Raw genomic sequence first — 24,346 nt, forward strand, 5'->3', positions numbered from 1 at the left:
TTTTTTCTTTCCAAGTTTTTCTAAATATTTCTCAATTTATTAATTTATTCAAGAATGTTGATTGTAGGCTCACTACGTACAGGCTATATGCAAAATTCAGAGAGTCCCCATGAGCCACAACTCTACCCCAAACTCCTACTTGTCCCAGCCAGATCTGGGGGCAGACCCCAAGGATGAGTGATCCTTGTGCAGAACTTCTGCTGCTGGTGGAGACTGGATGAACCCTCTTCACTGTCCACAGGATTTGCAAAGTGAGGTCAGGTGGTTGACAGGGTGATGATCTCCAGAAAATCTGGTTGGCCCAGAGAGAAGCCTCCACCCAGGGTCAGGGCCAAGAAGATGAATGACACCCTTGTCGGCCAAACAGATGCTGATCCAGCTGTTCCGTTTTCTTTGATTTGAGCCATGTCTCATCACCTTCTTTCCACACTCAGCCCACTGAGTCCCCTGAGGATGAGATAGATCCCAGAGCTCAGGGGCCAGCCCTGACCTCAGAGCCAAAACCAGAATACCAAGCCTGAGCTAGAGCTCAGGACCCTGAGCTAGAAGACAGGAACAGAGCCCAGCCCACAAGACAGGGGACAGAGCCCAAAGACCCAGGTAAAGTCTCAAGCCATAGCCCTGGGAGTAGATCTTGGAAAAAGGAAAGCAAGAATGAGAAGACCAACAAAATCCTGGCCCTACACCCCAGAGCTGACGCAGGGACAAAAATCAGAAAGACTAGTTCAATCCCAGAAGCCAGAGTTCAAGAAAATGAACTACGCCTGGGCCCAGAGCCAGAAGGCACAAACCTCAGAGTCTGTGGCCTGTAGTTCAACACTCTCAATCCTGAACCCAGGATCAGTTACCAGCTGGAGAGCTCAGGTCCTGAAGACAGCCGGGGTCCATTGCTCTGGGCCTGGAATCCCAGGCAGGCATAATGTTGTACTTTTTCTCAAAGCTCCAGACCGCTGTGTTTTCCTGCAGTTCATGGGGTAGCCAAGGTAGGCTTCTCATTGGCACATGATTCTCTGCAATAGGCCCGCAAAACAACCAACTGCCCATTGCTATCAAAGATCTAATTTCCCTCATTGCCCTTGGATCCTTGCTATGCAACACGAATGGGTGTGAGAACATGCATTTGCTGGTATCTGAGTTTGTCTGCATGCGTCTGTGTGAGTCTGGAACTTTGCATAAGTTTATTGCTTTCTCTCATTTTAGGTGCTGCCTCCTGGGCCACAGGGGTCACCGGGGGTCACCAGGGGTCACCAGACAACTTTCCCAGTTCTTCTGGGGTGGGCAGAGGTGGGTCTGAGAACATTTGTAGAAACAAATTTGAACTTAGACTGATCTGGACATGGATGCCACAGCCTAGAGTCAGGCCGGGAATGCTCAGGGGCTCTTGCCTTCCTTGACTCCCTGATTCCTCCTCTGTCTTCGGGCTATGGTGATAGCTTGATGAGAGAGAATATGCTGGCGCTCAGGAGCACAACTTCGTTTCTTGGTACAGTATTCTCGAAACTTCTTCACATTCTGCTTCACTTCTCTATAGAAGTACATGTCACTTTTCAATAGAGGGTGATCACCCTCCTTCACTTCCAGTCCCCTCCTACAAGTGCTCCCTACCCTCCTTCTGGTTGCAGTGACTCCCTGGGGCCTAGTGGAAGGTGGTCAGGCAATGCTAAGGTCAATGGTTGCCCTTGGACCCGGAAGCATTCTCCTGAGGTCTTAGAAGACCAGTGTGTTGCTCGAGATACTCCAGAGGGACCTGCAGCTTTTTGTCCAGAGGAATGTCAACCCTTCAGTGACGTTTCTCAGTGTCGTCACTGTCAAGGTGGACAGTGGCCTCAACAGGTGCAGACCCCAGCCCCATAGCACACTCTCCCTGGCTATCCACTTCTCATAGTCTCCCTCAGGCAAGGTGCCTCCATCTTTGTTTCAAACCTCATTGTTCTGTGTGCCCAGGATGCAGTCTAAGCCTCCCCAGGCCCAGCCCTGAATGTTTGGATCCAGCCATCTCCTCACTGGCTTCTGCATCAATCAAGGTCTCTCCCCACTCCTGCCTGGCCTCCTGCACTCCCTTTCCTTGAGAAGCTCTGTGCTCCTACCTGTGTAACTGTTTCTACCACACTCTCACTATCCTGGGACAGGAAATTTTTCTCTGCAGCCTCCCTTTCTCATACGGCAATTGGAGTGATTCCAGCATTTGACGCCAGATGGTGGGCTTTTCTTTTACTTAAACATTTCCTTTATTATGAAAAAATGAGTTGTTTCTTCTTTCAGGAGAGTATGTGAGAGGAAATAAGGATTTCTGTTTCATTGCTCAAGAGGACGTAATGGTGAGAACAGGGAGAGGACGGGGATTAGAGACAGGCTATGTATGATTTTAAGGCTGAACTAGAGACAAGAAAGCAAAAGGTTGCAGGAAGATGGATGTAGGAGATAGATGCATGTGGTATTGCATGGTGCAGAAAATGCATGCATTATTGCAGATTTTGAACGTTGCACAGGCTGAGTTTGCTCTCTCCCAGCAATGGTAAGCGGAATGCAGCCTTCTGAGACCCTGCAGTAGGCATGTATCCAAAGATACCTCTCTTAACCCATTCAGTGAAAAATTGATAGGAGCATGGTAGTCCACAGAAGAAGACAATAAAAAATCAGAAGAAAATGGAACTGAAGATTATAGAGGTTTGAAGAAAAAACTATGACCCAAGAATTCTGTACTTAACTATATTATGTTGCCACATTTGGGTTACTTTCAAGACAAGAATGTCCTAGAGTGGCCATTACACTGACTTCTAACAGCATATCTTAGTTTTGTCTATTTTTATATTTAATATAAGTGAAATCATGAAGTATGTACTCTTTTATGTTTGACTTCTTTTGCTCAATTTTACCTTTGCAAGATGCATCTGTATTTTTATGTGTAATACACATCAATCATTCACATCACTATGTAGTATCGCATTGCGTGTCTACCAGAATTAAGTTACCCATTTTACTCAACCCTGTTGACAGGTTTTTGAGTAGTTTCCAATTTGAGGCTCGTACAAATAGTGTTGCTATGAACATTCTGGTATAGTCAGTTCTGCCTGCTTAGAAAACACAAATTTGTTTCTACGCAACTGGTATATTAGAGAACACTTAGGTTTACTGCAAGTTTTGTGTTTGCTTATGTGCAATTTTGTTTGTGAGAAACACTAGATGCACACTTAAAACTCTCCTCAGCTGAATCAATCCATGCAGGAACAGGCAAAACACACACACACACACACACACACATGCATATACCTCCAACATCTATCAACCACCTCTCAGTTCACTGCATGTGTTATTCTACAAGGTTGTATTTTGCTATTCTTTTTTTCATTTGTGAACTTTTCTATATAAGCATCCTGGTTCAAGAATGCTAGGAAGAACATACAAAATAAAAGTTTTAGATATTAAATAGAAGCTAGAAATTATGTGTCATTTTAAAATAAATAAGAGAACATATCATATCTCACAAGCAATAGTCATAAAGGAATCTATACGTAGACCATGAGACACAATGCTATAAAAATGAAAGAAATTTGGCTTTTTTTAATCTCCAGAAAGGCTGGAACAACTTCAAATGCTACAAATGATATAAAGTCAATGAAAAAAAGGCCTAAAGGAATAAAAGAAATAGATTGTTGAGCATGTGGAAAAGACCAGTGAAAAATATTAAAAACAACCTTTCTCATAATCAAAGAGAAAGCACCATCTATATGCAAAGACATTAAACAGAAATTGCCAAATCGAGCTAAAGTGGTTCTAGTGCTAGTAGTCACTGTTTTGGTGGCTTCAAGGATGCAGCATTCAGAGCCTTCAACTCTTAGACAAAGCCAAAAGTCCAAACCAGAAAGTCACAAAATTATCTCTAGCAGTGATAGAAAAATTAAAGTTTTAATTGAAGAAGGTGGCTATAATGGAACCAGTTTGTTATAATGTTTATAATTTTTTATAAAATAGGCATCTATTATGAACTTGTGCCTCAAAGGGCTTATATTTCAAAAACAGAAAAATACAACCCCAGATTTAAGGCTGCAAAACATTGCAAATTTTTTGATAACCCTCCTATAAGAGATTGAATGGGGCCCCAAAAGAAATATATTCATATCCTCAATCCCAGCTCTTGTGACTGTGACCTCATTTTGACAGGCTTTGCAGCTGTAACTAAATGAAAGATCTCAAGATGAAATCATTTGAGATTATTCAGGTGGACCCTAAATCTAAAGATCCAGCCTTTAAGAGAAAAAAAAAGAGAAGACAGGAAGAAGCGATGGTCATATGAAGACAGAGGTAGAGATTGGAAGGAAGCAGCTGTAAACAAAAGGATGCCTGGAACCACTGGAGCTGGGAGAGACAAGAAGTGATTCTCCCCTACAGCCTTCAGAGAGAGTGCAACCCTGCAAACACTCAGCAAACGCTGGACCTCTGGTCTTCAACACCCATACCACGAGAGAATAAGCTTCTGCTGTTTTAACCCAACAAGTTTGTGATAATTTGTCACCTAGCCACAGGAAAGTAATGCATCTCCTTCTACCTTTTCATAATAATTTACAAGCCGCAATCCTTGATGTCCACTTTCAAAAGGAAACTTCAGGTCTTTTTTAAGTTGAAGTGTCATATTTATTATAACACTTATGTATTTTTAAACCATTTGAAATATATAAAATTCTGCTAATAATAGGTTCTCATCTTCCTGATGGGTCATCGATTACACTTTTCAATGTTTTGTTTATAAATGTATTTTTCCACAATCCCATGATTTTTATTGTGTGCTTTTGCATAATGTGTTTTTGATAACATGTGTGTTACATTATAACAGAGCTGACTGCACATGTTTTGGATGCCTATATTGCACATTTTTCTTGGGCATATACAGTCATGGAATTGCTAGATCACAAGTATGTATATGGTCAGTTTTGATCGATGCTGCCAATTTTTCAAAATAGGCATACTGCCACTAGTAGTGTTGAAAGTTCTAGATTTTCCATATGATGACCAACAGCATTTTTCATGTTTTCCATTTTAGACACTAAAATGAGTATGCTGTAGACTGATGTTATGATTTTAATTTACATTCTCCTGTGATTAATAAAGAATTTTTTTTCATTTGTTAATTAGCCATTGGAGTATTCTCTTATTGAAATATCTGGTGTTATCATTTGTTCATTTTTTATTACATTATCTGTTAGTTTCTTTTTGATGCTAGCATTTCTTTATATATTCATGAATATCTTTTCCCACTCTGTTGCCTCTTCACTCATTTAATTACGGGTTCTTATGAACAGAATTCCTTCATTTTGATATACAATTGACCCTTGAACAACAAACATGAGTTTTAACTGCGTGGGTTCACTTACATGCAGATTTTTTCAATAAATATATTGAAAAATCTTTTGGAGATTGGTGACATTTGAAAAAACTCTGAGACAAGCCGAATAGTCTAGAAATATCAAAAAAATGAGAAAAAGTTAGTTATGTTATGAAAGCATAAAATATATGTAGCTACTAGTCTATTTTATCACATGCCACTATAAAATATACATATACCTATTATAAGAAGTTAAAATTTATCAAAACAAATGCCCAAAACACTTACAGACCATACATGGTGCCATTCACATTCAAGAGAAATGTAAACAAAAGTAAAGACACTCTTTCCAGTGACCAGTAAAATTTAAAAAATAAAGCAATAAAAATAAAAAGACAAATGTAAAGGTGCATTATTAAATAACTGCATAAAATTAACTATAGTACACACAATTACTGCAATAATTTTGCAGCAACCTCCTGTTACTATTATAGCGAGCTAAAGTGTTACAAGTATCCCCTTAAAATGCCAGGTAACACTAATCAGCTCTGTGTGAACAGTTCATCTCTCCAGCAAATTGCATATTGCAGTAAAAAGTGATCTCTCAGAGTTCTTTGTATTTTTCATTGTGTTTAGTGCAATACCATGAACCTTAAATAACATACTGAGATCCACATGAAGTGCCACTAGTGATGCTGGAAATGTTCCCAAGAAGCGGGAAAAGGCATGACACTACAAGAAGAAACTGAATTTCTTAATATTATCCTAGGTTGAGGTCTGAGGCTGTGGTCACTTATCACAAATTATGACAAATCTAGTGTAAAGACAATTTTAAAGGAAAAATGGACAGAAAAGAAAATGTGTGAAGCCTCATTGCAGCTACACCAGCAAGGGCAAAAACCTTGCACTTTTTATGAAAATTTTTTTTTAAGATGGGAGTCTCACTCTGTCACACAGGCTAGAGTGCAGTGGTATGATCTCTGCTCACTGCAACCTCTGCCTCCCGGGTTCAAGTGATTCTTCTGCCTCAACCTCCCAAGTAGCTGGGATTACCAGTATGTGCCAACACGCCCAGCTAATTTGTGTATTTTTAGTAGAGATGGGGTTTCATCACGTTGGCCAGGCTAGTCTCAAACTCCTGACCTCTGGTGATCCACCCCTTGGCCTGCCAAAGTGCTGATATTACAGGCATAAGCCACCATGCCCAATCTGAAATAAATTTTTATCTGATATTAAAACTGCAGCTTTTATGTGGGTGCCGGATTGCTCTAAGAAAGGCATACCTGTAGGCACTTATAATTCCAGGAAAAGTGAAGTCATTATATGACAAATCAAAATGAAGGTGAAGAACCAAAAACTGGAGAAGTTAATGCCATCAAAGAATGGTTAGACTATTTTAGAAAAAGATTTGGCTTTTAAAATGTCAAGATAAAAATAGAAGCAGTTTCTCCCAACCAAGAGACAGCAGACAAGTTCACAGACATCATTAAGAAAATCATTAGGGAGAAAGGATAACTAACTGAACAGGTTTTTAATGCAGATAAAAGTGCCCTGTTCTGGGACAAAACGCCACAAACAACAGTTACTAAGGAGGAGAAGGGAGCACCAGGATTTAAGGCAGAAAAGATAGGCTAAATCTTTTTTGTGCAAATGCAGTTGACTTTATGATCAGGAGTATCTTTATCTGCAAGGCTGCTAACCCCCAAGCCTGGAAGGGAAAAGGTAAACACCAGCTGCCAGTCTTTTGGTTGTACAAGAAGGTCTGGACAAGAGCACTTTTCATGGATTGATTTCATTGATGCTTTGTTCCTGAAGTCAGAAAGTACCTTGCCAGTAAGGGACTGCCTTTTAAAGTTCTTTTGATATTAGACAATGCCTCTGGCCACCAGAACCCCATGAGTTCAAAGAGATGTACTTAGCCCAAAACACAGCATCACTAATTCAGCCTCAAGATGAGAGAGTTATAAAGACTGTTAAGGCTCATTACACTCTGTACTCTATTGAAAGGAGTGTCAAGGACAAGAATCCCAACAAAGAGAACATTATGAAAGTCTGGAAGAATTATACCATTGAAGATGTCATTGGTGTCATAGTAAAAGCCAGGAAAGCCACCAAGCACAAACAATATATTCATCCTGGAGAAAATTCTGTCCAGATGTACGTGGCTTCATATGATGTAAACCATACCAATTAAGAAAATGTAATTCAGATGTAAATCAGAGCCAATCAAGGAAATTATGAAAGAGATCATGGATATAGTTTTTAAAAAAAGGCATATGGGGTATGGGGTAGAGGAGGGTGGCAAAGGGTTACAAGATAAGGATCTTAGAAATTTGAGAGGTTGTAAACACCACACCAAAACAGAAGTCAACTTGATGAAAATGAGTGTATCTGAACTACTGCCAGACATTGAGGAAGAAGACATAGAAGGGGCAGTGTGAGACACATTTACATTAGACAATTTGGTAGAAGGGTTCTGACTATTGAGGACCGCTTTTGACTTCTTTTATGACATAGACCCTTCTATGATACAGGCATGGAAATTAAAGCAAACGGTGGAAGAAGAATTGATATCATATAGACACATTTTTAGACAAACGAAAAAGCAAGAAAGCCAGACAGAAATTATGATGTGTTTCTTTAAAGTTACATCAAGTGTGCCTCCCCATACCACCTTCTTTTCCACCTCTTTCACCTTTTCTGCCTCTGCCACACCTGACAGCAGGACCCTCCTCTTCCTTCTCCTCCTCAGCCTACTCAATGCAAAGATCATGAAGATAAAGAAAGATCTTTATTATGATCCACTTCAACTTCATAAATACTAAATATATTTTCTCTTCCTTATAATTTTGGGTTTGTTTTTTTTCTTCTTTTTTTCTTTTCTATTCCTTCTGATAAAAATTTTCTTACTAACATTTTCTTTTCTCTAGATTTATTGTATTAATGCAGCATATAACACATATAACATACAACATATGTGTTAATCAACTGTTATTGGTAAGGTTTCTGGTCAATAGTAAGCTATTAGTAATTAGATTTTTGTTAAGTCAAAAGTTATATATGGATTTTTGACTGTGTGGAGGGTCAGTGGTCCTAATCTTTATGTTGCTCAAGGTCAACTGTAATCCAGTTCATTTATTATTATTATTATTTTAAGATGGACTCTCACTCTGTCACGTAGGCTGGAGTGCAATGGAGCAATCTTGGCTCACTGCAACTTCTGCCTCCCAGGTTCAAGCAATTTTCCTGCCTCAGCCTCCCAAGAAGCTGGGATTACAAGTGTGTGCCACCATGCTCAGCTAATTTTTGTACTTTTAGTGGAGATGAGCGTTCCACCAAGTTGGCTAGGCTGGCCTCAAACTCCTGACTTCAGGTGATCTGCCTGCCTCAGTCTCCCAAAGTGCTGGGATTACAGGCGTGAGCAACCATGCCTGGCCTGTTTATTTTTATGGCTGATGCTTTTGTGTCTTTTAAAGAATTGTTTGACAACCCTACGGTAATCATGTAAGATTCTCTTGCATTTACCTCTAAGGTTTTATCATCTTACGCTTCACATTTAGTTTTGTAAACTATCTGGAATTGACTTTTCTGTGTATGCATATGGATTCAAACATTTTTTTCCATTGGGATAGCCAATTGAGTCAGCAATGTTTATCAAAAAACCATCATCCTACCTGTCCTACATTACAGTATGTCTGTTTCCAGATTCTTCATTCTTTTCTATGGTCAGTTTGTCTAACCTTATGTCAATATCACACTATCTCAATTTCTACAGTTTTGTAGCAATGTGTGCAGATATCTCACAGTTTAAGACCTCAAGATTTGTTCTTCAAAATTGTTTTACTTAGGGCCCTTTGTATTTCTATATGAATTTTAGAATCACCTATCAATTTCTGAAAAAATTAATCATATTTTAAGTTGGATTATATTGAATCTATAATTTAGGAAAATTAATGTATTTGCAATGTAATGTAATTGTAGAATCAATAATGTAATTGATTCTACCCCATATATATCATATACCCTTCCATGTATTCAAGTCTTTGATATCACTCAATAATGTTTTATAGTTTTTATTGGAAAAGATTCTCATATCTTTTATTAGATATAGTCTCAGTTTTTTAATGTTTTGGACACCACTATAAATAGAATTTTTAAATTTTAATTTTATCTCATTTGGTGCTATTATGTAAATATAGAATTGATTTTTTAAATATTTGTTTTGTATCAAGGGACTTTGTTAAATTCACTATTTCTAATTGGATATCTATTATTTCTAAAGCTTGTTTGGGGGATTTTTTTAGGTATATAATTGTGTCATATGCAAATAATAATTTTTTTCTTTTTTTGTTGTTTCTTTTGAGTTCTTCTGCTTTCACTTATTTAATAAGCCTTATTTCACTGAAGAGGACCTCCAGTACAATGTTGAATAGACAATGATTTGTAGATGTGATTATGGGTACAGACCTTGAGATGTGGAGACTATCCTAAATTATCCTAGTGGACCCAATATGATCTGATATGTTCCTGAAAACAAGGAACATTTCCTGACTGTGCTCAGAGAAAGAGCTGTGACAATTTTACTGGCATTGAAGATGGAAGAAAGGGCCACTAGCCAAGAAATGCAGGTGGCATCTAGAAGCTTAAAAAGGTAATAAAATGGTTTCTCCCTTAAAGCATCCAGAAGGAGAGCAATTCTGCCCTGCTATTCTCTGTGGATAAACACTTTCCATCTGAGAAACAGCTTTTGGCTTGCTACTGCACCTTAGGAGAGAATAAACACGTAACCACAGCCATCTAGATGCCACATGACTTTGGATGCTCATCATAAAGAGAGTGTTGTCCAAACCACCACACCATAAAGTTGGGCATGCACAGCAGCACTCCATTATCAAATGGAAGAAGTACAGGTGATATTGGGATTGAGCAGCCCCTGGAAGTACAAGTAAATTGCAAGAAGTGACCCAAATCTTCATGAGCCCTACAATATTACCTTTTCTTTTCCAGCCTATGACTATGACTTCATGTGGAGATTTCGTTATCGTTGTTTTTGTTTTGTTTTGTTTTTGACCAGTTGCCTAAGGAAGAGAAAGCTAAGCCTGCTTTACAGATGCTGCATGATATGCAAGCATACCCAAAAGTGAACAACGGCAGCAATACACCTTTTTCTGGAACATCCCTGTAACTCAGTGGTGAGGGGAACTTCTCCCGGTGGGCAGAACTCTGAACAATGTGCTATTTTTTTCTTAATTTGAGCAATATACCAATGTTCATTATTCTTAAAAGGAGAAATGGCCAGAAATATGAATCTAGACAAATGCACAAGCTGTGATCAGTGATTTGTCTCGACAATTGGGCACCTGAAAGAAACATGACTGGAAAATTGGTGACAAGGATGTCCGAGGTAGAGTTACAAGGATAGATCCATCTGAATGGGCCAAGAATGGTAAGATATTTGGTTTCATCTAAATGCTCCTCAAAGGGTAATCTTAGCAGAGGAGGATTTTGATAATCAAGTGGATAAGATGATTCATTTTTATGAATACCAATTAGTTTCTTTGCATTCATAAACAAAGCGGCCATGGTGGCAGGGAAGGAGATTTTATATCCAAGCTGAGGAATGTGGATTTCCACTCACCAAGATCAAACTGGCCACAGTCATGCTGAGTGCCCAATCTACCAGCCACAGAGAACAATACTAAGCACCCAATATGACACCATTTCCTGGGGTGATCAGCCAGCTACTTAGTGGCAGCATGATTACAGTGGACTACTTTCCACATGAAGGGGTATAACTTTGTTCTTACTGTAAAAACACTTGGATATGGGTTTGCCTTAACTGCATGCAATGTTTCTTACAAATCTGTCATATTGCAGAATGCCTCGTCCACTGTTGCTGTAATTCTGGACACATTACTGACGATCAAACAACTCATTCACAGCAAATAACTTGTTGCAATGGGCCTATGCTCATATAATTTACTGGCCTTACTATGTTTCCCCTCATCCTGAAGCATTCGGTTTGCAACAACAGTGGAACAGGCTTTTGAAGGCTCAGCTACACCTTGAAGGGCTAAAGCAATGTCCTCCATGAGGCCATCCATGCCCTAAATCAGCATCCAGGAGGTGGTAATGTTTCTCTCATAGCCAAGAATCAAAGGACAGAAATGGAAGTGACTCCACTCAATATTACCCCTAATGAAGTAATATTGTTTAGTGTCTTGCTATATGACAAAATAATGCCTTGCTATATGACACAATACAGAGTCAAATTTGCTAAATGTTTCATATCCACTAGAAACACATAGGCATTATTCTACCACTAGAAACACATTGGAATTATTTTATTGGTGGATGCAAGTTTCTACAGGTTTACTACTTTAAATTTTTTAGTCATATTTTTCAAATATTCCATATTATTTTATTTTTCTTATAGATTATAGGTTTGTCCAGCTCTCCATTCCAACATTTGCTTCATAGTATTTGAAGATATGTTGTCATCTGTGTAAATATTTAGAATTGTTTTATCTTCCTAATGGGACTACACTTGTATCATTGTAAAATATTCATCTTTATTTCTAAGATTACTTTTAGTCTTAAACTCCAATTTGTCTATTATTAGGGCATCTACATCACTGTTCCTTTTGGTTAGCATTTACATGGTATATATTTTTTTATTCTTTTACTTTTAACCCTTCTACATTTTTATACATAACGTATGATCCCTGTAAGCAGTATATTGAGGATTTTGCCTGTTATTCAATCTGTCAAGTTTAGTCTATTAATTGGTGCATGTATTGTCATTGTTGATATATTTATATTTGTTCTTTTAAGCACTGTTTTCCTCAGCTTTTATATTTCCTTTTTCCTCATTTCTTGCCCCTTTTTGGTTAAACAATTATTTTCATTATTTATTTGACCCTGTCCATAGATTGTAAACATTTCTGTTATTGTTGTTGTTCTTTCAGAGGCTCTGTATATATTACATTGGGCACTTTGGGCACTTTTCTCTTACTATAGCTTAATATAAAATTAGTACTTATTCTCAACCATTCCCAGATCTTCAAACACTTGAGTCGCATTTACTCCTTCTTCCACTTTGTGGGTTTTTTTTTAATTTTTTTATTGCATTTTAGGTTTTGGGGTACATGAGGAGAACATTCAAGACAGTTGCGTAGGTACACACATGGCAGTGTGTTTTGCTTCCTTTCTCCCCTTCACCCACATTTGGCATTTCTCCCCAGGCTATCCTTCCCCACCTCCCCCTCCCACTGGCCCTCCCCTTTTCCCCCCAATAGACCCCAGTGTTTAGTACTCCCCTCCCTCTGTCCATGTATTCTCATTTTTCATCACCCGCCTATGAGTGAGAATATGCGGTGTTTCATTTTCTGTTCTTGTGTCAGTTTGCTGAGGATGATGTTCTCCAGATTCATCCATGTCCCTACAAACGACACAAACTCATCATTTCTGATTGCTGCATAATATTCCATGGTGTATATGTGCCACATTTCTCCAATCCAGTCTATTATCAATGTACATTTGGGTTGATTCCAGGTCTTTGCTATTGTAAACAGTGCTGCAATGAACATTCGTGTGCATGTGTCCTTATAGTAGAACAGTTTATAGTCCTGTGGATATATACCCAGTAATGGGATTGCTGGGTCAAATGGAATTTCTATTTCTAAGGCCTTGAGGAATCACCACACTGTCTTCCACAATGGTTTAACTAATTTACACTCCCACCAACAGTGTAAAAGTGTTCCTTTTTCTCCACATCCTCTCCAGCATCTGTTGTCTCCAGATTTTTTAATGATCGCCATTCTAACTGGCGTGAGATGGTATCTCAATGTGGTTTTGATTTGCACCTCTCTGATGACCAGTGACGATGAGCATTTTTTCATATGATTGTTGGCCTCATATATGTCTTCTTTCGTAAAGTGTCTGTTCATATCCTTGCCCACTTTTGAATGGGCTTGTTTGTTTTTTTCCTGTAAATCTGTTTGAGTTCTTTGTAAATTCTGGATATCAGCCCTTTGTCAGATGGGTAAACTGCAAAAATTTTTTCCCATTCTGTTGGTTGCGGATTCACTCTAGTGACTGTTTCTTTTGCGGTGCAGAAGCTGTGGAGTTTCATTAGGTCCCATTTGGCTATTTTGGCTTTTGTTGCCAAGGCTTTTGGTGTTTTAGTCATGAAGTCCTTGCCTACTCCTATGTCCTGGATAGTTTTGCCTAGATTTCCTTCTAGAGTCTTTATCGTGCCAGGTCTTATGTTTAAGTCTTTAATCCATCTGGAGTTAATTTTAGTGTAAGGTGTCAGGAAGGGGTGTCTGCACATGGCTAGCCAGTTTTCCCAATGCCATTTGTTGAACAGGGAATCCTTTCCCCATTGCTTGTTTTTGTCAGGTTTATCAAAGATTGTATAGTTGTAGATAGGTTGTGTTACCTCCGGTGCCTCTGTTTTGTTCCATTGGTCTATATCTCTGTTTTGGTACCAGTACCATGCTGTTTTGATTACTGTAGCCTTGTAGTATAGTTTGAAATCCAGTAGTGTGATGCCCCCCGCTGTGTTCTTTTTGCTTAGAATTGACTTGGCTATGCAGGCTCTCTTTTGGTTCCATATGAGGTTCATGGTGGTTTTTTCCAGTTCTGTGAAGAAAGTCAATGGTAGCTTGATGGGGATAGCATTGATTCTGTAAATTACTTTGGGCAGTATAGCCATTTTCATGGTATTAATTCTTCCTAACCATGAACATGGAATGTTTCTCCATCTGTTTGTGTCCTCTCTGATTTCGTTGAGCAGTGGTTTGTAGTTCTCCTTGAAGAGGTCCCTTACGTTCCTTGTGAGTTGTATTCCAACGTATTTTACTCTTTTTGTAGCAATTGTGAATGGCAGTTTGTTCTTGATTTGGCTTTCTTTAAGTCTGTTATTGGTGTAGACAAATGCTTGTGATTTTTGCACATTGATTTTCTATCCTGAGACATTGCTGAAGTTGCTTATCCGTTTCAGGAGCTTTTGGGCTGAGGCGATGGGGTCTTCTAAGGATACTATCATGTCGTCTCCAAATAGAGACAATTTGGCTTCCACCTTTCCTATTTGAATACCCTTTATTTCTTTTTCTTGCCTGATTGCTCTGGCTAGAAATTCCAGTACTATATTGAATAGGAGTGGTGAAAGACAGCATCCTTGTCTAGTGCCAGATTTCAAAGGGAATGCTTCCAGTTTTTGCCCATTCAGTATGATATTGGCTGTTGGTTTGTCGTAAATAGCTTTTATTACTTTGAGATACGTTCCATCGATACCAAGTTTATTGAGGGTTTTTAGCATAAAGGGCTGTTGAATTTTGTCAAATGCCTTCTCTGCGTCAATTGAGATAATCATGTGGTTTTTGTTTTTGGTTCTGTTTATGTGGTGAATTACGTTTATAGACTTGCATATGTTGAACCAGCCTTGCATCCCTGGGATAAATCCTACTTGATCATAATGAATAAGTTTTTTGATTTGCTGTTGCAATCGGCTTGCCAATATTTTATTGAAGATTTTTGCATCTATGTTCATCATGGATATTGGCCTGAAGTTTTCTTTTCTTGTTGGGACTCTGCCGGGTTTTGGTATCAGGATGATGTTGGTCTCATAAAATGATTTGGGAAGGATTCCCTCTTTTTGGATTATTTGGAGTAGTTTTAGAAGGAATAGTACCAGCTCCTCTTTGTGTGTCTGGTAGAATTCGGCTGTGAACCCATCTGGACCTGGGCTTTTTTTGTGTGGTAGGCTCTTAATTGCTGCCTCGACTTCTGACCTTGTTATTGGTCTATTCATAGTTTCAGCTTCCTCCTGGTTTAGGCTTGGGAGGACGCAGGAGTCCAGGAATTTATCCATTTCTTCCAGGTTTACTAGTTTATGTGCATAGAGTTGTTTGTAAAATTCTCTGATGATGGTTTGAATTTCTGTGGAATCTGTGGTGATTTCCTCTTTATCATTTTTTATTGCAGCTATTTGGTTGTTCTCTCTTTTATTTTTAATCAATCTGGCTAGTGGTCTATTTTGTTGATCTTTTCAAAAAACCAGCTCTTGGATTTATTGATTTTTTGAAGGGTTTTTCGTGTCTCAATCTCCTTCAGCTCAGCTCTGATCTTAGTTATTTTTTGTCTTCTGCTGGGTTTTGAGTGTTTTTGATCTTGCTCCTCTAGCTCTTTCAATTTTGATGATAGGGTGTCAATTTTGGATCTCTCCATTCTCCTCATATGGGCACTTATTGCTATGTACTTTCCTCTAGAGACTGCTTTAAATGTGTCCCAGATATTCTGGCATGTTGTGTCTTCGTTCTCATTGGTTTCAAAGAACTTCTTTATTTCTGCCTTCATTTCATTGTTTACCCAGTCAACATTCAAGAGCCAGTTGTTCAGTTTCCATGAAGGTGTGCAGTTCTGGGTTAGTTTCTGAATTCTGAGTTCTATCTTGATTCCACTATGGTCTGAGAGGCTGTTTGTTATGATTTCAGTTGTTTTGAATTTGCTGAGCAGTGCTTTACTTCCAATTATGTAGTCAATCTTAGAGTAGGTGTGATGTGGTACTGAGAACAATGTATATTCTGTGGATTTGGGATGGAGAGTTCTGTAAATGTCTATCAGGTTTGCTTGCTCCAGGTCTGAGTTCAAGCCCTGGATATCCTTGTTGATTTTCTGTCTGGTTGTTCTGTCTAATATTGACAGTGGAGTGTTAAAGTCTCTCACTATTATTGTTTGGGAGTCTAAGTCTCTTTTTAGGTCATTGAGAACTGGCCTTATGTATCTGGGTGCTCCTGCATTGGGGCCATATATGTTTAGGATCTTTAGCTCTTCTTGTTGTATCGATCCTTTTACCATTATGTAATGTCCTTCTTTGTCTCTTTTGATCTTTGTTGCTTTAAAGTCTATTTTATCAGAGATGAGAATTGTACCTCCTGCTTTTTTTTTGCTCTCCATTTGCTTGGTAAGTCTTCCTCCATCCCTTTATTTTGAGCCTTTGTGTATCCTTGCATGTGAGATGGGTTTCCTGGATACAGCACACTGATGGGTTTTGGCTTTTTATCCAATTTGCCAGTCTGTGTCTTTTGATTGGTGCATTTTGTCCATTTACATTTAGGGTTAATATTGTTATGTGTGAATTTGATACTGCCATTTTGATGCTAAGTAGCCAATTTGCCCATTAGTTGTTGTAGATTCTTTATTATGTTGATGCTCTTTAGCATTTAGTGTGATTTTGAAATGGCTGGTGCTGGTTGTTCCTTTCTCTGTGTAGTGCCTCTTTTAGGAGCTCTTGTAAAGCAGGCCTGGTGGTGACAAAATCTCTGAGTACTTGGTTGTTCGCAAATGATTTTATTTTTCCTTCACTTCTGAAGCTCAGTTTGGCTGGATATGAAATTCTGGGCTGAAAGTTCTTTTCTTTAAGAATGTTGTATATTGGCCCCCACTCTCTTCTGGCTTGTAGTGTTTCTGCTGAGAGATCTGCTGTGAGTCTGATGGGCTTCCCTTTGTGGGTGACCCGACCTTTCTCTCTGGCTGCCCTTAGTATTTTCTCCTTCATTTCAATCTTGTTGAATCTGACGATTATGTGCCTTAGGGTTGCTCTTCTTGCAGAATATCTTTGTGGTGTTCTCTGTATTTCCTGCATTTGAGTGTTGGCCTGTCTTGCTAGGTGGGGGAAATTTTCCTGGATGATGTCCTGTAGAGTATTTTCCAGCTTGGATTCATTCTCTTCATCCCCTTCTGGTACACCTCTCAAACGTAGGTTATGTCTTTTCACATAGTTCCACATTTCTTGGAGACTTTGTTCATTCCTTTTTGCGCTTTTTTCTCTGATCTTGGTTTCTCGTTTTATTTCATTGAGTTGATCTTCGACTTCAGATATTCTTTCTTCTGCTTGGTCAATTTGGCTATTGAAACTTGTGCATGCTTCACGGAGTTCTCGTATTGTGTTTTTCAGCTCCTTTAATTCATTCATATTCCTCTCTAAGTTATCCATTCTTGTTATCATTTCCTCAAATCTTTTTTCATATCTTTTTTCAAGGTTCTTAGTTTCTTTGCATTGATTTAATACATGTTCTTTTAGCTCACAAAAGTTTCTCATTATCCACCTTCTGAAGTCTGATTCCGTCATTTCGTCACAGTCATTCTCCGTCCAGCTTTGTTCCCCTGCTGGTGAGGAGTTTTGGTCCTTTCTAGGAGGCGAGGTGTTCTGGTTTCAGGTGTTTTCCTCCTTTTTGCGCTGGTTTCTTCCCATCTTTGTGGGTTTATCCACTTGTCGTCTGCGTAGTTGCTGACTTTTCGATTGGGTCTCTGAGTGGACACTCAGATTGTTGGTGATGAAGTATTTCTGTTACTTGGTTTTCCTTCTACCAGTCTAGCCCCTTCGCTGTACAACTGCTGAGGTCCACTCCAGGCCCTGCTTGTCTGGGGTGCACCTATAGCAGCTGCGAAACAGTGAGGGATGCTACCAATTTCTTTTTCTGCTATCTTTGTCCCAGGATGATGCCTGCCAAATGTCAGTCTTTTGGATATAGAGGGGTCAGGGAGCTGCTTGAGGAGACAGTCTGTACTTTATAGGAGCTCAATTGCTGAGCTGTGAGCTCTGTTGTTCATTCAGGGCTGTTAGGCTGCTATGTTTGATTCTGCTGCAACAGAGCTCATTAAAAAACCCTTTTTTTCTCAAATGCTCTGTCTTGGGGGGTTGGGACTTTAATTTTGTATGTCCATTGAGGTGTCCTGCCCAGCTAGGAGGCAGTCTGGTCACTATTTGCCTGCCGAGGCTCCGCCCTGTTGTTGTGAGGTTCGCCCTGTTGCTGCAGGCTCTGCTCTTCTGCTGCGGTCTCCGCCATGGGCTACGCCCTGTGGCAGAGTCTCTCTGTTGTAGTGGGTTGCCTCAGCAATGGCAGGCTGCGTCAGCAGAGGGCGTGTATCTCAGTAGGGGCGGGTTGCCTCGGTAATGGTGGACGCCCCTCCCCCACGGAGCGTCTCAGGGACCGTCTCCACAGGGAGCGTTTGGAATCGCCATTTTGTCCGTCCCACTGTGCTACCCCAAACGCTGTGTCCCTGCAATCCCCTGGGCTGACCCACTGTCCAAGTCTCGTTCAGTCTCAAGTTCAGCCCTCTCAAGTCCTCTCAAGTCTCAGGTTGCTGGTTCAACAGGGCACCCGGACAAGCGCACCCTGTGGGGAGCGCTGGGTAGGGCCAGCCGCTGCCACCCCGGCTGCCGGCTTCCCCAGGCAGAGCCTCTGCCTGGCGTCCCGCCTCTCCTTTATACTTGGGAATTTCCCCGTTCTGTGGGCAACAAAGATCAGTCTGAAAATGCAGCTCCGACTCACCTCTCCGCAGATTGACCAAGAGCTTCAATCCTGGGTTGTTCTCACAGCGCCATCTTGAGTCCTCCCCCCATGTTTTTGTTTTTATGTATTTTAATTCTCTCCACATTTTTAATCTTAGGATACATTATTATTATAAAATCATCAATGTTTATTTATATCTATTCATTGATTGACTCCATTGCTCTTCCTTCATTTTCATGTTTATTTTATCTCTGAGATTATTTTCTATGTTAGTATTTCTTTTAGTGTATAAATGTTGGCAATTTTAATGTAGCTAATTTTTGTTTGCATAGAAATTCTTAATATGCCTTAACTTTTGAAGAATGTTCTTGCTACAATCAGAATTCTAGGTCAGTGGTTGGTTTTTTGTTTTGTTTATGTGTGTTTGTGCTGTTTGTTTTAAAAGTTTATTTCCATTGAATTCTAATTTTATCCATTTCGTTAGAGAAAGCAGCTCTGTCTTATGGATACTCTTTTTCGGGTAATGTGTTCTTTTTCTCCAGAAGGTATTCAGAATTTCTGTTTGTCTGTAGTTTTAAACAATTTTATGATAATGTGCTGAAGTATTTTTTTCTTAGTATTAATACTTTTCATGCTTGGAGTTATAAAGTTTCTTGAATCTGTAGTAAAATTTCTTTCTTTTTACAGATTTAGGAAAGACTCAGCCATTGTTTCCCAAATATTGCTTTTGCCCTGGTATTACTTTCCTTCACCCTTAGAATTTCAATTCATGTTAGACTTTCTTACCATATCTCATATGTCTATTACCCTTCTTTGTATATTTCTTATCTTTTGATCCTTCTGTGATTCAGCCAGAACATTTCCACTGACCAGTATATTTGTCTTCTTTTCTGCTATGTGCACTCTAATTAAACTCATCCACTGAATTTTAAATGTCATTTTATTTTTCAATAAATTTTCACTTCATTAATGGAATTCTTCACTTAATTTTCTTGAAACTATTGATTGCAACTACTTTAAGTCTATGTTTTACAACTCCAAAATCTAGATCATCTGTAGTTTTTCATTGTCCTTTTTTTTTTTTTTTTGCCCTCTTAGAACTAATTATTGGAATACTTATTAATTTTTTATGGATTGTTGGACATTTTATAAGATAAACTACAGAGTACCCAGCGGGATTATCTTTCCCTAAATGAGCTTCCCTCTACCTTCAGGACACAACATGTGGGCATATCATCTACATCCAATCAGGGACTCAGTTGACTTTGAGTTAATAGGTTTATTTTCTCTGGCTCACTTCTAAACCTAGTATGTAGCTCTCTGGGTGGTTTTACAAAGACCCAATTTTATTGGATTCTGAAGCATAATTTTTGTCTTCTTGGCACTATGAAATGGTAAAAGTCTTTCAGTGGTGATTTAAACTTTGCATTTAAGAATTTGGAAAATGCCTGAAGGACAAAACTAGTCATTGGTCTTAATTTTATATGCCTCTCTTTTCACCTGGATCTTGCCTTCACCCCATGTTCTGGCTGTCTTCATGTTACTAGAAAAGGGTCCATTCAGACCCCAAGAGAGGGTTCTTGGACCTTGCAAGAAATAACTCAGGGTAAGTCCATTCAGTAATTTTATCAGAGGCCTTTGAACCAGAGCAACTCTACCTTAAATAGGAGCTGGGTAAAATGAGGCTGAAACCTACTGGGCTGCATTCCCAGGTAGTTAAGGCATTCTAAGTCACAGGATGAGATTGGAGGTCAGAACAAGATACAGGTCATAAAGACCTTGCTAATAAAATAGGTTGCAGTGAAGAAGCTGTCCAAAACCTACCAAAACAAAGATGGCCACAAGAGTGACCTCTGGTTGTCCTCATTGCTACACTCCCAGCAGCGCCATGACAGTTTAAAATGCCATGGCAGCAACAGGAAGTTACCCTATATGGTCTAAAAAGAAAAAGCATGACTAATCCACCCCTTGTTTAACATATCATCAAGAAATAACCATAAAAATGGGCAACTAGCAGCACTAGAGACTGCTCTGTCTATAGAGTAGCCATTCTTTTATTTCTTTACTTTCTTAATAAATTTATTTTCACTTTACTCTACAGACTCACCCACGATTCTTTGTTGCATGTGATCCAAGAACCCTCTCTTGTGGTCTGGATTTCGACCCCTTTCCTGTAACAAAGTGAAAGCAAATTTATTAAGAAAGTTAAGGAACAAAAACTGACTACTCCATAGGCAGAGCAGCGGCATGGGCTGGTGAACTAAGTCTATTTATAGTTACTTCTTGATGATACAGTAAACAAGGGGTGGATTATTCATGAGTATTCTGGGAAAGGGGTGGGAAATTTCAAGAACTGAGGATTCCTTCCCTTTTTAGCCCATATAGGGCAACTTCCTGACATTGCCATGGTATTTGTTAACTGTCATGGCACTGGTGGGAGTGTCTTTTAGCATGCTAAAAGTAAATGGCAGAAAAGTAATCATCCCATGTAGAGTATTTAAAGAATTACTTTAGAATAAGGTTCTGGAGCTATGATGGATTAATTAGCATATAATGAGCAGAGAGGATGACCAGAGGTCACCTTCCTTGCCATCTTTGTTTTGGTATGTTATGGCCAGCTTCTTTACCACATCCTGTTTTATCAGCAAGGTCTTTGTGATCTGTGTCTTGTGCAGACTTCCTTTCTCATCCTGTGACTAAGAACACCTAACCTCCTGGGATTTCAGCTCAGTAGGTTTCAGTCTTGTTTTACTCAGACCCTATTCAAGATGGAATGTTCTGGTTTGAACACCTCCAACATTCATATCCCCAAACTTTGATTTTTGTCTCTCCAGTTCCATAAAATTGCCAAAGATTCTGCTGGCTTCTCTCTCTCATAGCTGCAAACATCTTCCTGGTTCTACAGCAGGCTACTCAACTATTTGCTCAATATCAAGAATAGTCAAACAAACGCCCTGTGGAAAAAAGCCATTAGAGATGTCATCCGTTTCAAGGTTTTCTTCTCTCTGAGCTCTCATACCCTCAAATTTTAGTTGCTTCAGTAGCTCTCTGATGCCTTCAAGCATGTTTTTTTGTATCCTACCCAACTTTTTAATTGTTCTCAGTAGGAGTATCTGCCTAGTGCAGGCTATTCCATCATAGCTCCACAACCTATTCTAAAGTAATTCTTCAAATACTCTGCATGAAATGATGACTTTTCTGCCATTTACCATTTTCACTGAAAAATATACTTATTATTTATTTTGTTACATATTTAACAACCACATATACACCATTATGTAGATAGATCATAGATCATAACGTATTTGTCCAATATCTTATTAATAAACTATTTTTTAAACTTTTTATGAAAATGTTCAACATGGAGAAAAACAGATATAGTACAATAAATGCCCATATATTCATCATTTAGATTCAATACAGTTAGAATTTTGGTCATATTTCTCTTCTCCCTAAATTCTTCAGCAGGCAACTCCTAAGAGTAAGAATATTTTTCCTTCATTATCACAATATGTTGGACAGTTCTGTCTAGTGTTTTGGTTATTTAAAAAAATGCTTTAAAGAATATCCATGAACCTATATTCTGGATAATTTATGCTTGTATGTCCACATTATATGTCATAAGTAAGGAGGTTGCTGGTTCAAAGTGTAGATGCATTTACAGTTTTGATAAATAACTGGCAAATTGTTCTTCAGAGAAGTTGCACCAATTTGCACTCCCAAATATGTATGGGAGCTCCTTTGAAGAGGAGAGCTTTTGATGTTTCTCTTTGGGTGTCTCATCTGGTGATCTTGGCATCCTGTGATATACCAAGTGTGTCAATTAGCACTTGAAAGTCACCATCTCTATCAAAGGCACTCAGGGCTTCTTAAATCCAGGAATAATTTTCAAAACCTTAAGTGTCCTCTAAAAGAAGGCAAACACCAAGAAGACATGAATTCTAAAATTCCAACTCTGATTGTCTAACTATACCCAGACCACAAAAAGATCCAGGAAACTGTTCCTAGATGAAAGAGATTTCAGTTTCACAGAAGCATTATCAAAAGGGAAACAAAAGGAAAGCGGAACAGAGCGCCAACCAAATTTGTTTGGTGAGTTTTTTAAGGAGCTCATTCCAGCGCTGTTTTAATCCTCTTTACATTTCCCTCTCATAGAGAACCAAATTAAATGTTTCACTTCACAAAGACAAGAAAAAATTATGATAACCTTGAAAATATTTATTTTAGATGAAAACAATGATTAATAAAGCTTAATTCAGATAAAATTAATCGATCCTCTGTTATGTTAAACAAACTGTTTTAAACACTGCTGAGCATGAAAACTGAAGTGAAACAACCTTTTCATGAGGTAGTTAAAGCCATTTAAATGTTGCCAGAAGGCTGACAGAGGGAATCAGTGAAGTAGGCATGCCTTCTGAATATGACTAGTTGTGTGATGAATAATTAATTTCAGCAGGATCTTTGTATTATTTTTCAATTTTATGCAATGTTTTCAACCATCATTGAACATGATGCTCTCAACTTTATAACATTAGCAACTAACATTTGTAAAGAATCTACAAAATTGCCAAAGGGTTTGAATGTTTGTTTTCAATTTAATCCTCTAGTTATGCAGATAAGCAAACAAAGGCTCAGAAAACAAACAAACAAAAAATACATTTAAAGAGACTAATTTAAAAATATCTAGGAATTTTTAAAGTTGAAATTAAACCCGAAATATGCCATTCAAATTGAAATATTATCTAATTTAAATATTAATGAAAGCTTGTAATAGAAAATACAAGAAATCACAGGCCTAATGGCCACATTTATTTTTAAGAGATAGGGAATATTAAATGTTTTTATATATACATATATCTAAATATCTATAATTGCCTTATGGCAAAATAATATTCTCTTTTTTTAAAGTGTAGAAATAAAGTAGACCAGAAAAATATAACTTCCAAGTATGTCACAACCCAGAAATAATCAGTGTGCACATATTGTCAAATAGCTTTCCAGACTTGTTTGTGTATATTGATGGGGTTCAAGACACACTACCTGAAAGGATAGCACCTTGACATTTGAGAAAACAGCAGAAGCAGGAAGGTCTCTCTGACCTTCTCCTACCTTCTTTCCCTGCAGCAGCCCGTAAAATAATTCACTGGCCTTCCTCTAACATAGTTCATAAGACCCTCATTCCAGAGTAGTCTTGTCTATGCCCAGAGGAAAGGAAGGTCGCACAGGCACACAGGAAAGATCTGAACAAATAGGCCTTGCTAAGTTTCCTGTCCCCAGTTTATGACCATTTACATCATAGTCCTTTGTCCTCCAATTATACTTCTGTGGAACTGTTCACAAATATAGTTTTTCCTGTTTGAGGGGTCTTTGTTTCTCTTTTCCTTTTCTCTTTTCTTGAAACAGGGTCTCAATCTGTCACCTAGGCTAGAGTGCAGTGGTGCAATCACAACTCACTGCAGCTTCAACCTCCCAGCCTCAGGGAATCCTTCCACTTCAGCCTCACAGTTAGCTGAGAGGACAGGTACACACCACCATACCCAGCTAATTTTTTGTACTTTTTGTAGAGATGGGATTTCACCATGTTGCCCAGGCTGGTTTTAAACTCCTGGGCTCAAGAAATCCTCCTGCCTCAGCTTCCCAAAGTCCTGTGATTACAGGCATGAGCCACTGTGCTCAGCCAGAGTCTTCATTTCTTAAGACTTCTGTGTCACATGAAATTGATATA

At 38.8% G+C, this 24,346-nt stretch overlaps 1 long non-coding RNA gene across 3 annotated transcripts in view; it reads right to left on the reverse strand.

The window, feature by feature from the left end:
• Positions 1–24,346, reverse strand: part of LOC144578497 (uncharacterized) — a 176,701-nt gene that overhangs the window by 111,901 nt on the left and 40,454 nt on the right. For all 3 annotated transcript variants that reach the window (XR_013524386.1, XR_013524387.1, XR_013524385.1), the window contains exons 2-3: positions 20,729–20,792; positions 5,370–5,452 (exon numbers count right to left, since the gene is read on the reverse strand). This is a non-coding gene — a long non-coding RNA (uncharacterized LOC144578497). The remainder of the gene's footprint in view (positions 1–5,369; positions 5,453–20,728; positions 20,793–24,346) is intronic.

Source organism: Callithrix jacchus, chromosome 12 (genome assembly GCF_049354715.1).
Source record: "Callithrix jacchus isolate 240 chromosome 12, calJac240_pri, whole genome shotgun sequence".
NCBI lineage: Eukaryota > Metazoa > Chordata > Mammalia > Primates > Cebidae > Callithrix > Callithrix jacchus.